The sequence below is a fragment of the Pongo pygmaeus genome, chromosome 12 (assembly GCF_028885625.2).
Source record: "Pongo pygmaeus isolate AG05252 chromosome 12, NHGRI_mPonPyg2-v2.0_pri, whole genome shotgun sequence".
Lineage (NCBI taxonomy): Eukaryota > Metazoa > Chordata > Mammalia > Primates > Hominidae > Pongo > Pongo pygmaeus.
Genome location: NC_072385.2, coordinates 53663262 through 53680646, shown reverse-complemented (window position 1 = coordinate 53680646; position 17385 = coordinate 53663262). Strand labels below are relative to the sequence as shown.

The 17385-nt window shown below is 37.6% G+C and overlaps 1 protein-coding gene across 12 annotated transcripts in view; it reads left to right on the top strand.

Moving 5' to 3' along the window:
- The window catches only part of CTNNA2 (catenin alpha 2), a 1147855-nt gene that overhangs the window by 245989 nt on the left and 884481 nt on the right, over positions 1–17385 (top strand). The window lies entirely within an intron of this gene.

The following is a 17385-nucleotide window of genomic DNA, read 5'->3' as shown; positions in this document are numbered from 1 at the left end:
TCTTAACTACTTGTAAGTGTACAGTTCAATACTGTTAACGATATTCATATCGTTGAGCAAGCAATCTCCATAACTGTTTCATCTTGCAAACTGAAACTCTATACCCATTAAACTATTCCCCATATCCTCCTCCCTGAAGCCTCTGGCAGTCACCATTCTACTTTCTTTTTCTATGAATTTGACTGCTCTAAATACCTCATATAAGTGGAATCATACATATTAGTCTTTTTTTGACTGGCTTATTTCACTTAGCATAATGTCTTCAAGGTTCATACATGTTGTGGCATGTCTCAGAATTCCATCGTATGTATATACCACATTTTGTTTATACATTCATCCATTCACAGATGTTTGTGTTGCTTCCACTTTTTGGCTCCTGGGAATAGTGCTGCTATGAAAATAGAGGTAAAGATATCTCTTTCATACCCTGCTTTCAGTTCTCTTGGATATAGACTCAGAGGTGGTATTACTGGATCATATGATAATTATATTTTTAATTTTTCAGAGCCTGCATGCTGTTTTCCATAGTGGCTGCACCATTTCCATAGTAGTGCACTCCTACTAACAGTGCACAGCAGTTCCAGTTTCTCCAAATCCTCACCAACACTTGTTTTATTTTGTTAATTGTATCATCATAATTGGTGTGAGGTGATATCTCATTGTAGATTTGATTTATATTTTCCTAATGATTACTTATGTCGAGGAACTTTTTATATGCTTCCTAGGCATTTGACTATTTTTTTCGGAGAAATATTTCCAGTCTTTTGCCCATTTCTGAATCAAGTTGTTTGGTTTTGTTGCTGTTGTTAAGTTATAGGAGTTCTTTATATAGTCTGGATATTAGCACCTTATCAGACAGTGATTGGCAAATATTTTCTCCCATTCTGTGGATTGCTTTTTCACTCTATTGTGACCTTTGACACAGAGAATTTTTAAATTTTGATGTAGTCCTACGCAGCATCTGTAGTTGAAAGTTCTAAGGACCATGAAATCAGAACAGACACCTACTCCCAAGCTTGGTCTCTCTCCTGCATTTTCTGCCTTGAAGAATGCAATGCATATCTATTGAGTTGCATGTTGCATCAATCTTAGTGCCATTCTTGTTACTTCCCTTTCCTTCCAAATATAGTCTATTGTAAAGTTTCCTAGATCTTACCTCATATATATCTGTTTAATGGACCACTTCCTGTCTCAGTTATTCAAAAGCACTATGTTTTCATGCCCCAGGGCCTTTATATATGCTGTCTCTTTCACACATTTCTACACTTCACAGCTCAAGGAATACCTTCTCAGGGAAACTTTATCTGAAAGTCCTGTCATACTTTTTAATGGGTCCTTTCCTTGTTACTTTTCACAGGATAATTAAGTATTTGTGAGGTGACTGTCTTTCATGCCATACTATAAATTAATAAAGGCAGAGACCAGACCATGTCTCTTTTGCTAATCATTGATTTGCAATGCTTAGTACTCATTAAATATTTGTTGAATTATTGAATGAAGAGGTGAATGAATGGTCTCTTCTAATTCTTCTTGCAAACCTACCACTGTATCAATTCACAGCGGGATATTTAGTACCTGGAAACACCAACCCTCCTTCCACACTAACAAATACTGTTCCCCTTCTGCCCTGTTCTTCTTCATCCTCTCCTTCCTCCTAAAAACTAATTTCATTTCTATTATACTAACTTAAATTATTACTTTAATTTGCAATGTTAAATGCGCCACATTTTATCTATTGTGAAGAGTATATTTGTGTATGTGTTTTGGCAATGCGAAATCTTCTAAGTTTTCAGGTGCATTTGAAAACTGATATTCCTTCTGAATTGCAGATGGACGCTTGTTTGTTTTCATGCATCTATAGCCTGGATAGTTGTTTTATTTTTTCTTTTGTTGTGGGTTTTTTAGGTTGACTGCCATATAATAATCTGTATGCACTTAAAATTTACACTATGATAAATTTTGACAAATGTATACATCCATAAACCATCTTTGCAGTGAAGATAGCTAAGGTATTCATAGTAGAGAGTGGTTTGATTGGCCTCGGGCCTCTTTTTAAAACATTTGTCTTTTATGAAAATAAATTTTTCCCTTTAGTTTCTCCAAAATCTCTTAAGAATTCTTTTGTCATTACAAGTTAGTTTTCACACATTCTGTAGAAACTAATGTTTTCGTTTTCTTGAAGCTTACATGAAATGGTGTTCTTGTGGATATAATATAATAAACAACACAGTTCTTGGCCAGACTATCCTAGGAGTATTAGAGTGACAAATTTCTACAGATGCTAATTTAAGACAGCTAACAATGGTTGCTCTTCTAAGGGATATTTCAAGTTTTCTTTTTGTATTATCCATTTCTTCTTACAAAACAATTCTATATCAGAAATGATGTCTATGTGTAACCTGTATAAAGCTCAAATGCCATGTTCTCCTTCTCTTGAACAGTGTCAAATTCAAAGAAGCATTACTATAGTATGCAAAATAACCCCAAAAATGGGTAAAAGCCTTTAAAATTTGCTTTGTTATTTTTCATTCTGCAATCTCTTCCATACACTGCACATGCCTCTCAGGTGTGAGTGGTGCACCTCCTCGCTGACAGCAAGGTCCTCAGTCTCTTTTTTGAATTTGATGCCCAGAAGCTCTTATCTCCATTCTTTCCATTCTCTAGCACAGCTTGTGATTATGTAATCCCCTTAGCTTATCTGGCTTTACCTGGTTTTCCTGTTTGCCCATTACCCAAATTTTATTCACCAACGAGAGCCTGCATTGATTTTCAGAGAGAGGTAGACAGAAAGGAGCTTGTGGGGAAGGAATATGGAATGGGGCAAGATATTTAGTTAATGGAAACTTTAAAACACAGTATCTTTCCTTCTATCACAGAAATCTGTTTTCCAATATGCAAGATGATATTCAGAAATTAGGGACACACTGACATTTAGAAAACAATAACCTCTTTTAAACTACCTCCAGCATCCATACATGACTTATTTATTAAATGATATGTTGTGGGAATGAAATCTGTTAGTTTTACTATTGCATTGTTTTTGTCTTTAATAAAAAGTACTGTCACTTTTTGTTTTCAGCATAAGTAAATGCCAGTTTTCATATTGTACATGTCCATTTTCAGATTTTTAATATAGAACTGTTTTGTTTTTCTTTTGAAGTTTCACAACATTCATTATAATTACCCAATCTGTCAAGATTGTAGAATTATCTATTTAACTATGTTATTATTGTATTTCATATGGCTAAACAGTGTTATTTGAATTTCTTTATTATTAAATATATATCTCTCTCTCTTTTAAACCTGGCTGCATGCCAGATCTCTAAAAGTTTTCAGTATGAGTGGCGACTATATTTTCACTCTAGAATATTCCAGTAGAAGATTTCCCTATATCTGTAAAAAAATATTAGAGTAGGTGTTGTGCTGAACCCCTATGGACTCTGATGGGGATGATGCCAGGATCACAGGGCCAAAGAGGAGACCCAGAGCCAGCAAATGAGACATGGAGTTTTACTGGGGGGCTTACCTACCGGGGAGAAGTCTAGTGGCAGCTGGCTGGCAGAAGAACCATAACCATTTGTGAAAGGCATGCAGTTCATATAGTACTTTCACGTAGCACCATTTACCTAACAACTTTCACCTGGCAACCTTCATTCAACCCAAAACGGTGCCTCCATCCCCTCTACGCCCCATGTTCCACGGGCTGGGCTGGGGGCTCAGATGTTACTCATAGACAAGGAATGAATCTCTGGGTGGGCCACTCCCAGATTCTGTAGCTCAGCAAACACATTCAGATGCATCTGCCGTATAGGGTCATTCTCGGAGTATGCGTAAGTTTTTGCTCTCAGGTGTGTTTACATACAGTAGGCTTATGATAGCATTTATATTTAAAAGAAGTAACAAAAATAAATTGCCTAAAAGATATTGTATTCAAAACTTAGAACTCTGATGTTTTAGACTTTGGGAAAGATAGGGTATCTAGTTTGGTGTGTGTGTTTCTGCCTTCCTGTTTGTTTAATTATGACTAAAGTAATATGATATGTGCATATTATCTTCCTAATGTAAGTTTAAACTGTATCAGAATATGAACAATGAGATTTATGTATTTCTTCTCCTGAAGCACTTGGCATGGTCCTATAGCACACGGTAGGTGATATTCAGGAAGGAGTCTTGTGAAATCAGGAAAGCATTCGCAGTTTGGTTAAGATATCCAACTTCTAATCTTACTTTTACAAATAACTAGCTGAAAAGCTAAGTCACTTAACCACTTTTAGCTTCAGTTTCTCCATTTTACAAATACAGACAATTATTGTGTTTACCTAAATGAATTGTTTTACTAAATGAAGTCACAGGGGATTAAAAAAACTTTAAATGTTCTGTAGATGTCAGAGTAGATTTATTAATTTTAATTTATTAAATCAGTGTGTACTACTTATAGCAATGTGTACTACGTTTTGATTAGTGAGCAAGCCCCGGCCTTTCCAAGCAGGATGCTAGAGAGCTGAATCAGCATCTAATAGTCTTCATGAAGAAGATTGAGTAGCTCGGTATGGCTTACAGTTGGTGGCAGTTGCACGTGGTGTCCGCAAACTATGAGTGGATAGTTGTGCAGTTAGTGAACCATTCATAGAAAATCTTCTTGAAAACAAGGAATGCAAAGGAGTTATTCCAATCCTTTCTTCATATTGAAGCTCTGGGCCAAGGAAAGCTTAAATCGGGGAATTCCAGAACGTTTTCTGTGTTTACCACGTAGATTTTCCTAGACTGAAAACTTTTTTTGACTATGCACTAATTGAGGGGTTCTCAAACTTTAGTGAATACTAGAATCACCTGGGAAGATCTTGCAATCTTTATGTGCAGGCCTCATCCCTCTTCAATTAAATCAGAATCTCTGGAGTTGGACCCGGGCTTCAAGATGTTTATAGCTCCTCAGGTGATTTCATTTTATAGCCAATTTGAGAAGAAGTGGACTAATCCCTTTCTTGCTTATCAGCCCCGCTTAGATTACTTATCAATCCATGGTAGTTATTTAGTGTTTCACATTTGGCAGCTGATAACAGGCAGTCATTATACAAAGTTTATGAGCTTATTGTTTACTTAGAAGTAGGTAGGTAAGGGCCGGGCATGGTGGCTTGCGCCTATAATCTCAGCACTTTGGGAGGCCAAGGCGGGCAGATCACGAGGTTAGGAGATTGAGACCATCCTGGCTAACACAGTGAAAGAGAAGTCTAGTGGCAGCAGGCTGGGCAGAAGAACCACAGCCAGGGGTTGTGGCGGGCACCTGTAGTCCCAGCTACTTCGGGAGGCTGAGGCAGGAGGATCATTTGAACTCAGGAGGTGGAGGTTGCACTGAACCAAGATCATGCCACTGCACTCCAGCCTGGGTGACAGAGTGAGACTCTCAAAAAAAAAAAAAAAAAAAAGAGATATATAAGACTTACGTAGGAGAAACAACTTGATATTCTGTATTAAAATATTATGGATAGATATATCCTATGCTAAATGATGTGTTACCCAGCCTGACATTCTGTAGGTATGCAGAAATATGTGTTAAGTATATACTGGGCAGTCAAATGTATAGGGCAGTTAAATATTTCAGGAGTTGTGGAAAAAGAAAGATATATAGATGAAATTAACAAGAAGGAGGTAACATTTAAGCTGATTATTGATTAAAAATTTGCGAAGACCAGTGGGACAAGAATTTCAGGTTTAAGATTGGTGGGATAAGAATTTCAGGCTGTATCTAATTTTCAAAGGCAAAGAAACAAGAATGGCATTGATAATTGGAGGTTGGATAAAGAAGCCCTGATTTGATGAAATGTTTCATATTCAGGTACAGTTAGAAATATAAGATGGCTGGGCGGGCCACACCTGTAATCCCAGCACTTTGGGAGGCCAAGGCAGGCAGATCATTTGAGGTCTGGAGTTTGAGACTCGCCTGACCAACATGGTGAAACCCCGTCTCTACTAAAAATACAAAATAATTATCAGGGTGTGGTGGCTCATGCCTGTAGTTCCAGATATGCAGGAGGCTGAGGCAGTAGAATCACTTGAACCTGGGAGGCGGAGGTTGCAGTGAGCCAAGATTATGCCACTGTACTCCAGCCTGGGTGATGGAGAGACTCCATCTCAAAAAAAAAAAAAAAAAAAAAAGAAGGAAATATGATAAGATGATAGAACAGATCCAGATAGGGAAGAGTATAGACAACATGATGAAAGGAAGGGAGAGGGGGAAGGAGGACAGAAGCTAGCTACCTGGCTGGCTTCTACCCACTTAAATGATATTTTAGAAAGATTAATATGGCAACTTCATGAAAAGCTGAGTAAATCAGAGAAAAACTGGGCCCAGACAGATTGGTTAGGTGTGATCATAATATCAAGGGAAATGAAACAAAATATAGTACTACTTTGAGGGTCCAGGATTGAGGAGGTGGTAATGGGAACAGAAAGAAGCTAAAAGTTGCAGGCATTACAAAAAAAGAACAAAATCTTTTTCAACTTACTGAAGGAGAGATAAGAGCCAAAATTTGTTCTACATTTTTGGCCCTAGGCTAATTAATTGGGAAGTCTTTAGGAGTGACAGGGGCAGGGGAGAGTGTACGGGTTTGATTTTAAACATAGATGAATGGGGAGGACTGCCTGGCAGAAGGGCAATGCCATGGTGAAATAGAGAAATTTGGAAGGTACTTGCCAATAGAGAGAGGAGAATAGAGGGATGAAGGTATAGTTTTGGAAGAAAGAACAAACTAGTATTAGAAAATGAAGTAGAAATAAATTAGGGAAAGCAATCCCTGAAAAATATCCAGTGAACAAAGAATCCTAAAATCCAAGGGAATACGATATTTCTTAAAGGAGATAGTGATCACTCTAGACTCTAGAATGTTGTTGTAGTCATATCAGAGTGTTCAGAGATTGTGGAGAATGAAGAATGAGAAAATGCTTTGGATTTAGCTAGACACGTGTCATTAATTATATTCAAAAGTGCATTTTCAGGAAGCCACAAGGGCAATAGCTAAATGAAAAGAAGGAATCCATCCTGAAGGAACAGAAAAGATGTTGAAATAATTGATGTAGGTAGGAATGCTAACTAGACTCTCTTTTGGTTATCATTGCAATACATATTGAAGGTATTTCTTTTTGCCTCTCATAGTCTGGTACTCAACTAAGGGCCCCTGTGTTATTATTTTGTGTATCTCTGGAGCCTGATACAATGTCTGCACATAGTGAGCACTTCAGGCATGCTTTAGAAGATCGTCACAGAATGGAAGGAGAGAAATGGAGAGGAGCAATGGGGAGACATTAAAGGCAAGCACAAAATTATAACTGTTTGCCTGCTTGCTTATTGTTTCCAGCCCAAAAAAGAAGTATCAGGGTATATATGAGAGAAGGAGCCATAATTATAATACAAAGACAGTTCAGGGTTGCATGAAGTGATGCAGAGAGGAAATTTCTTTATCTAGAAAGCAGGTAGGAGAGATAATCCCAAAAATGTTTTGTAGAAAAAGTAAGAGCAAAAGCAGATTGGATGAAATGATCTCAATTATTTTGAACAAAGACAGAGGTGTTTTTAATGGACCATGGATCGCTGATACTTGACCACTATTGGAGATGTTTGTCTATTTTTTGTCTGTTACTGCCATCTGTGTGGGTCTCCCATACATTTTTAAGGGATTTTATTTACTGAATACAGCTGATGATTACTCCTTTCTTGGATGCTGCTGAAAAGGCCAATTTTTATGAGGCATAATTTGCCTAAGAATTTTTTATTTAATTCATTTATATGGTATGTAACTGCATCTGTTAAAAATGGGGTGTTCACATATGGTAGTCAGTAATCTTATTCAATTTGAAATAGATTTGAAAGCTGTGCTTTGAATGGTAAGCATCCTTTCTCAAATTTTCTCAATAGGCAAATCCATTTAATGGTGTAACACAGCATTGGTTGTATGCCATAGGACTTATAGAGAATCCTTAAAACGCCTCCTCTGTCACCCCGTTATTATATCTCCACATTCTCTTAAGCCATGGAGCACTTGCTTACGTTTTCTGCCTTCATTTGACAACAGCATTTTCATATTGCCCACTCTCTGTCTGAGCAATGACAAATCCAAACAGCTAAGACATGACCATACCACCAAGGTGTATTTGGCCAGCGTGTAGATGAGATGTACATGGTCCTAACTCAAAACTCAGGGGAATCTTATGGAGCAGAGTGACAAGGAGGTACAGATGAAAGAAGAAGCTTCTTTATGGGACCATTTCCTAAATGAAAGTGATGGCCAAGCCATTCACTGCTCATGCAGTGTTTTCTTTGTTACGACATAACCTCAAATGTGAAGTGATATGGTGATATCAACAAGTTCCACTATTTTCTTTTCTTTTTCTCTTTTTTTTCGAGATGGAGTCTTGCTCTGTCACCCAGGTTGGAGTGCAGTGGCGTCATCTTGGCTCACTGCAACCTCCGCCTCCTGAGTTCAAGCTATTCTCCTGCCTCAGCCTCCCAAGTAGCTGGGATTACAGGAGTGTGCCACCATGCCTGGCTAATTTTTGTATTTCTAGTAGAGACAGGGTTTCACCATGTTGGCCAAGCTGGTCTCGAACTCCTGACCTTGTGATCTGCCCACCTAGGCCTCCCAAAGAGCTGTGATTACAGGCCTCAGCCACTGTGCCTGGCCTCACTATTTCATTTTTATTCAATCGATATTTATTAAGTAAATGATGACCAATGGGCTAAGACAGAGAGCAAGACTGAGAAAACATGACAGAGCATGAGAGAAAGGTCTCCTTCACATATCTGAGAGGTCATAAGCCCTTGCCTTCTAATGACCTGGTGCCTCCCTGCTTCTCACCCTCTTTGGTGGTGCGGTGTTAGTGGAATGAGAGGACCCAACAGAAACTTCAGTTGATGCCAGCTGTGTGAACTCCTAGGCTGAGAACTCCTAGTCAGAGACTACTTCCCTGACCAGGAAGCTCCCTCTGTCACACAGCCCTGTCCCTCCTCCTTCATTTGCCTTATAAATACATAAAGCAGCACAGTATGGGGATGGTGGGCGTGTTCTCGCTCCTGCGGCACTTTCCGCAGGGGTCAGCCTCTCTAAAAACAAGACTTGCGGGAGGTGGCAGGATTCTGTTACTCCTCTGTGTGTCCTTTTCTCAAGTATCCCTGGCTTTATGCCTCTACTCCTTATACCCTGAACACTTGAGCCTCCTAGGATATTGGGCTTCCTTTCTGTGCTGTGCACTGACTCTTCACTGCTGCCTGACTGCCTCTGTATGGATGGTACCTTAGTTACCATGTTCTAGTATGGGTTCTTGCTGGTCTTAGGTTAAGATTTCACTCCTGTGTGGGGAGCGGAGGGGATGTTTCCACTGAAGGAGGATACCTTTGGGAAAGAAAAGTATTCTAGGACAGAAAATGGGGATACAAGAGGCAAATCCTAGGTAAGAGAGGGGAAGATAACTCATTTATGTTCTCTCTACAGATCTCACTTCGTTGAGCCTGGACTCTGCCGAGTGTAGGTCCATTACTTTTTAAAATGCTACTATTCACAGCTGGGTACAGTGGCTAATACCTGTAATCCCAATGCTTTGGGATGCTAAGGTGGGAGGATTGCTTGAGGTTAGTAGTTCAAACCAGCCTGGGCAAGATAGCAAGACCCCCATCTCTACAAAAAATAAAATAAAATAATAAGCTGGGCATGGTGGTGCACACCTGTGGTCTCAGCTACTCTAGAGACTGAGGCAGGAGGATAGCTTGAGCCTAGAAGTTTGAGGCTACAGTGAGCTATGACAGAGCCACTGCATTTCAGCCTGAGTGACAAAGCAAGGGCAAATGATACAGTTTGAGTAATGTAATAAAGTGCATGTGTGCTAGATCCAGCAAGGGCAGACCTTGAAGTTGGAATGGAAGATGTCTTTCTTCAGTCTATGAGTGCAGCTGAGCTAGAGATCTGATGGTGCTCCACTATGGCCATACACTGCTACTCACTGTCCTTCCAGTGGCTTCTCCTCCCTTCCTTATAGAAGCTTCATTTTACAAGTGTTTCTCAGAGTGAAGTTCACAGATCACCTGGTTCAGAATTCCCTGGGTGGGTATGGGAGGAGTCCATGAAAATTCATCTTGATAAGTCTAGCCATAACTCTAGATTCAGTATGTCTGGGGTGACCCCGTAAATTTTATAACTAGATAGCACCCCAAGTAAATCTTATGCTTCTAAAGTTTGAGAATCACTAATAGCCTAAGTTTAATATATCGTTATCAACATCATTTTAATTAGTTAGGTCTCTTTTCCATGGAAAAGTATGCTATCTAGGAATGAAATCAATTCTCAGAAGGTTTAACATCAGAAGTTTAAAAAATACCAAAAAACCTAGAGATATGTACAATGACAAAAAGACAAAAAGAAGTTTGATGTGAAAATATCATGAAGAAAAATGCATACAGGTGAAAATGTCATATACCCTTAGGATTCATCTTAATGCAAATTTTAACATTTGCAATAGGTTCATCTGTTGCATATTTTGTTAAATAAAATATATTTGTATGCCAAAGTTTGCATTAGCTGAGGCCCCAGGAGTACTCCAGGTCAGCACAGAGCCCTTTGTGTGGCTTTTATTGCAAGACATTGGAAGATAATGGCATATTATTCTTTCACCTGACCTCTGTTTCTGGAACCCTTGGCTTTTGAAAATGCTATATTCTTTCAGCAAAAATAATAGCAACAATAGCAATGGTTTATTGTTTGCCATTCCATTTGTAAGAAACTTTGTATATATTCTCTCAAAGTCATCCTGTTTGTCATTTGAAGTATTATCCATACTTGTATAATATGACATTGATACTGATATCCATGTGCATTGATTACTTCTACAAATATTTTTTGAGTTCTATGCACAGGCACTATTTTGGGTGCTGAGAATATGAAATAAAGAAAACATACATTATCTGCTAATAAGAATATTACATTTTGAGATGAGACAAATAAGTAAAATATTAAACAGGGTGATGTTATAGGCTATGGAAGTGCCATTTAAAAATGAAACAACCAAAAGCATGATTCATGAAAAAAATTGATAATTTGAATTTCATATTAAAACTAGAAACTTTGGCACTGAGAAACATAATACTAAGAGAATATAAACAAGCCATAAACTGCAAGAAAAAACTGGTAAATTACATATTTGATGAAAGACTTATATCCATGATATACAAAGAACTCTTAAAATTCCACAAGATAACCAGTAACTCAACATAAAAATGGGTGAAAGCCCTGAACAGATACCTCACCAAGGAAGACATGCAGATGGCAAATAAGCGTAAGAAGCAGTGTTCACCATCATTTGTGACTGGGGAAATGCAAATTAAACAACAATGAGATTTTAATATCCTTACTAGAATCACTAAAATCTCCAAAACTGACAGTACAAAATGCTGGTGATATGTGGAGCAACAGGAGATCTCATTCATTCGGATGCAATATTATATAGCCACTTTGAAGGACAGTTTGACAGTTTCTAAAATAAAGCTAAACAGATTTAATTGCCTTATAACTCAGTAATCACAACCCTACATATTTACTCTGCTGATTTGAAAACATCTATTTATATGGCATCACCTAATCTTGTTCCATTTTCTAAAATAAACTTAGAATAATTTTAGACTTACGGAAAATTTGCAAAGATAGTACAGAAAATTACATATACTCTACACTTATTTGTCACAATTAATAAACCAATATTGATAGATTATTAACTGAGCAGAGCATAATAATAAAAAACCATAATCACAAACCTTTCTGTTGATATGCTTAGCAAAAATGGCAAGAACAAACAGTGTGAATGCCGAACTATTCTTATTTTTAAGCTGACTTGCAAAGAATGGTAAATTATACATCTATATGAATAAGAATCAGAAATCTAGTTTAGAAGATTGCCAATTCAGGACTGTTTCTTTTAATACTCTTTTCTGAAGTCTAAACTTACCAGTCTAAGTAAAACCATTCTTGTGTTTCACAGAAAACATTTAAAGAGGCATGCAAGGATATACAAAATACAGAAAGAGAATAAGAAATCCACGGAAAAGAGAAAAGACAAACATGGTCGACGACTCAAGAAGAGTCAGGGAAGTGACTAATGCACATATACATTAGGGCCTATGCATCCTGTGCAAACCTGTCCACCTAAGAACACAGCCACAGGAGGCTCAATGGGTGGGGCTCGCTTTGCAGTAGAGTCTGGGTTCAAATTCCAACTGTAGTTTTTATGGTGCCTGCGCTGTGTGACCTGGGAAAATTATTTACTGACTCTGTGTGCTCATGAGTTCATTGGGGCTCATCTTACATTCATTCCAGCACTGCTGTGCAGAGCAGATGATAGGATGCATATAAAGTACTTAGCAACAGACCTAGCACACCTCAGGCTTGAAAAACTTGGTGGACGTTGCCTTTATTGCTAACGTCATTGTTATTCTTGCTACAGCTGGACAACAGATTGGGCTCTTAAGCTTTCTAACACATCAATTGTAAAGTTTATGATAAAATTATATTTTTAATCATAAAATGATCTTTCAGATCATGAAACTACCTCCATTTAATGTAATTCACTTTGTTTTAAGGAAAATTCCTTAAACAAAATGTTTGATTTGTGCATAAAATATGTTACCACATAAAGATAAAGAAACCTGGTTATCAAGCATTTTCTCTCTAAAAGCTAAGTCTGTAATTCCATCAAAAATGCATTTGATATAAACATCTTGAATAAAAACCAGATAAGATTGTTCAAGATGAAGCTGATTCACTGATGTGTTCCTATTTCTGATGTCAGTGACTTGATGCAAACCAGGCAGTCTTCATTAACTCTGGACCTCTCAGAAACCAAGGCTGGGCAAGCGTGCTTCTATATGTGACTCTTCTTTTTTTAAAACAAAAATAATAATAATTTCAAGATTTATTCCAGATTTGGGGAGTGCATGCGCAGGTTTGTTACCTGGTTATATTGTGTGGTGCTGAGATTTGGGATACAATTAACCCCATCACCCAGGTAACTGAGCATAGTACCCAAGTTAGTTTTTCAGCTCTTGCCCCCATCCTTCCTTTCCTCCTCTAGTAATCTCCAGTGTCTATTGTCACCATCTTTATGTCCATCAGTATGCAATGTTTAGCTCCCACTTACAAGTGAGAACATGTGAAATTTGGTTTTCTGTTCCTGCATTAATTCACTTAGGATAATGGCCTCCAGCTGTATTCATGTTGCTGCAAAGGGCATAATTTTGTTCTTTTTTATGGCTTTGTAGTATTTGCTATTGTTTAGGTACCATATTTTCTATATCCAATCCACTGTTGATCAGTACCTAGGTTGATTCCATGAGTCTACTTTTGAAAAGAAAAGAAACAGGGCAAAGCTAAAACCATGCTGAAGCTTGTTAGGTGCATGTTAATATAAGGTCTCAGATGACCAGCTCTTTGGAGTGATATATAGGCAATATGGAAAAATCAGATCTTACAATAAATTATGGAGATGTCAACCCAGCATCGTGGGGCTAAGCAGACACATTAATCATTAGAAAGTGGTAAATAGAAAGAAATGCAGGGGCTGAATTACCTCATCTGAAACTAAAAATCATAATGCTTGACACTTGTCTTTTGTTGCCACAGTTAAAAATGAATGAAAAGCCACTTCTCTGAAAGGCTGATCCCTCTACTGGAGCTCTTGGTCCCTTGCTATTTTTTGAGGACCCTGCTTGGATGATCGACCTAATCTCAAATTATCAGTTTCTTCCTTTCTACTGGCACAGTCTAAACAGCATGCCAACACATTATATGTTAAAACAAAAAACCTTACCTGATTGCAAATCCCCCCCAACAAATACCCCATTTTTTTACTTTTTTGAGCAATACTTTTCAAAGAATAATCCATACTCACTCATTCAATTTCTTTACCTACAGTCACTTAACTTCTTTTTATTGTGTAATATAATTTAAGCAAAACAACATGAGAAATTACAAGAATACCGGTATGCAGACCACTCTGCTTAAGAAATAATATCTTGCAAATGCAGTGGAATCTGCTCTGTGTGCTTGTCATTTCTGTATGTCCTTCCCTTCCTAGTCCCACTGTCCAACCTCAGTCAGGGAACCACAATCCTGAATTTGGTGTCCTTATTTCTCATTTTATTATGAAAATGTTCAAACGTACAGCATAGTTGAATGAATTTTATAGGGAATACCTGGACCTGCAAAACCAGCATCTAAATCTGGCTTTAGCATTTTGCCGTACTTGCTCTACCACAAATCTATTTCCTATAAGTTTTAAAATATATTTGACACTTTTGGGGGCCAAGGTGGGTGAATCACCTGAGGTCAGGAGTTCGAGACCAGCCTGGCCAAGATGGAGAAACCCCGTTTTTACTAAAAATACAAAAAATTAGCCAGGCATGGTGAGGCGCATCTGTAATCCCAGCTACTAGAGAGGCTGGGGCAGGAGGATTGCTTGAACCTGGGAGGCGGAGGTTGCAGTGAGCCAAGATCGTGCCTCTGCGCTCCAGCCTGGGTGACGAGTGACTCCATCTCAAAAATAATAATAATAATAAATAAAATTGAAGCTTATGAATGGTCGCTTTTTCTCCCATACCATTCTGGTTCTCAGGCTCACCAATCTTGCTCTGCTTTGAGTCATTGGGTTCAACTCTTCATTATACCTGGATGTTTCTTTCCCTAAATCTTTACTTAACCTCTCAGTTGCATCACATGAAGTTGAGCTCCCGCCCTGCACCCCTGGTTCATCCCCTTTCTTGTTTCTCTTGGCTTCTACAATACCTCCTTTTCCGCCTACTTTTTTCTGGTTCCATATCTTCTTGGAATTCTATGTATTGGAATGTCCCAGGGCTCTGAACTGAGCTTTGTTTTCTTCTTTGTCAGTCATTTTACTGTATATACCAACCATTCCATAATTTCTACTTCTGGGCCCAAGCCATAGATATTGCTATTTAATATAGCCCAAATACAGCCTCTCTCATTTTTTTTCCAATTCAGAAATGGGACTAACAGTCCAGTTGCTGAAATCAATAGGTCTTGAATTTCTTCTTTTCCAGCAAACCTCAGTTTTTGCTTGTAAGGCCTTCTACCTGGTTCAATGAGGCCCACTCACATTATCAAGGCGAATCTTCTTTACTTAAATGTTAACTCTATCTACAAAATGTCTAGAAAGCAACAACTTAGCTTAGTGTTTGATTATATTACTGGGTACTAATGCCTGACCAACTTCACAGAGTAAACTAACCATCACAATAGGTAATAATTGATAAGTAATGCTATGCCAATTTGAAATAATTGTACATATATAAAAGTGCATTTATTGTTTCTAAATTTCTATGACACAATGCGGTGTTCATGACCTTTCTTTTAGAAATAGTTGCCTCTTGGTGCCAGATTTCTCCTGGAAAACGCTTGTCCTACCAAATGGAGGCTGTGGGGTGTAGATACCAAGCAGGGTGTCATGTGTGCCTCTTGGGTACAATGGAGACTCAGGTTTGCCAAAAGCCAAATATATGACCTGGTGCAAGTCAGCCTTTATGTGTCACAATTCGTATTTGTCAAATAATAATGCCAGTCTCATCTAATCTATAAAATTCTAAGAATTAGATAAATGCCAGAATGAATTTGGGAAAACATGAAGCATTTTTTAAATTGAATATGTGAAAATTAAATTGCTTTTAAAGATATGATTTTTCCTTTATGAAATGAAGATAAGCTGAAATGCTGTATATTTTAGGTAAATAGATAATTTTTCCATTTTTGGTCACATCTGTGTTTTAGGTTCACATTTTTTGCCATTTCAGTGTGTGTGACCATAAGGATTTAATGAGCTGTTGGCATGATTTGTTTGAAGTTTTACTTTAAAAAAACAATTTTAACAACCCAAGTGTAGTTTAAATTTTCTGGTGCTATTAAACCAATCTGGCCTTCTATTTTGAATTTCTAAAAATAAGTAATGCTATGTAAGTCAATGCATATTATTGAAATATTTTTAGTGTTTTTGCCATTTCTCTTTGTACTTGTGCTCTCGTGAATGGAATGAAATTTGAGCTCAGGTACGTTTGTCTTTTTAAAGCATAAAAGTATTTAATAACATTGGCTTTTGAAAAGCCCTTAAAATATGCATGTATTTGTATGGGCTGCATAAAGGAAGAAGCAGTTTGTTGCTTTCTATAATAATTATATTATAGTTCCCTGATGTAGATTCATATGGGAGTATTTAAGGGATGAAAGGTCAAAAGGATTAAATATTTACATTCATTAGAATAACATCTTTTGGTGTAGGCAGAAAGGAAAGAGACTAATTAGTTTACTTCTAATTGTGAGCCTTATGAACTTACTGCTTTGGTAATACCTTAAATGTCATGATTAAAAATATTGACCTATTTCTCTATGGGCTTCCACTGAAATGGTAGCAGTCATCTGCAATATTACCTAATAAATATAAAATATGGTCTTTAACTATAAGTGTGAGTATTATAACTAATACATCTCTTTTTTATGCCAAGAGCTCTAAATAACAAGCACTTGCTCTTCTTGATATAGTGATCTGAGAGCCCCATTGTATTCTGTTTGTTTTCCTCAAGAAAAGCAAGGCAGAAGGGCTTCGTCGTTAATTAGGCTGTGTTTCTCTGAACAAGCCTATTTAATCTTTGGTCTCAATTTCTCAGCTAGGAAACAAAATCTTCAAATTTGCTGTTGTCTAATGTTTCTTGGAACCATATATTTTTGTCTTGTATTTTTAAAAGAAGAGGAAGAATGGAGACTGAATCCACTGCCCAATGTTGGATTTTGATTAGTCAACCCAGGCATGGTTTGCCCCAGAGGAGCTTCCATTCTCAATTGACAGCAGGTCAAGAGTCAGGAAAGACACAGAAAACAAGGCAAGATACGAGCATTTCAAGAGAAATCCCGCTGGAGAGGTGCTTCAAGAAAATCCTCCTGGTTTTTGCAAAAGACCCTCCTGGTTTTTGCAAAAGACCCTCCTGGTTCTTTCATTTCGGCCTTGGGAAACAGATCATGACATTGCGTAAAAGGTGTAATCCTAGAACAACGAGTAGATTTTATGATTTTTTATTAGTTTGTTTTCAATTCTGGGTCAGAAACCCTTTGCATAGAGTGTCCTAGAGATTAAAGAGCAAAGATAAAATAAGTAATAGAAAAAAAATTGAAGATAATTTATCTGCTTCTTCCGGTATTCAGGCAAGACCTGGTCAAAAATCAGCATCTTTCAATTCATGTTTATATTTAATTTATGTTCTGTCTTGAAAATGAATATAATCGATTAAAGAATCAAGAATCTTTGTATTCTGCTCTTTCATGTTCATCTTTCAAGAAGAATATACTTTCTAAA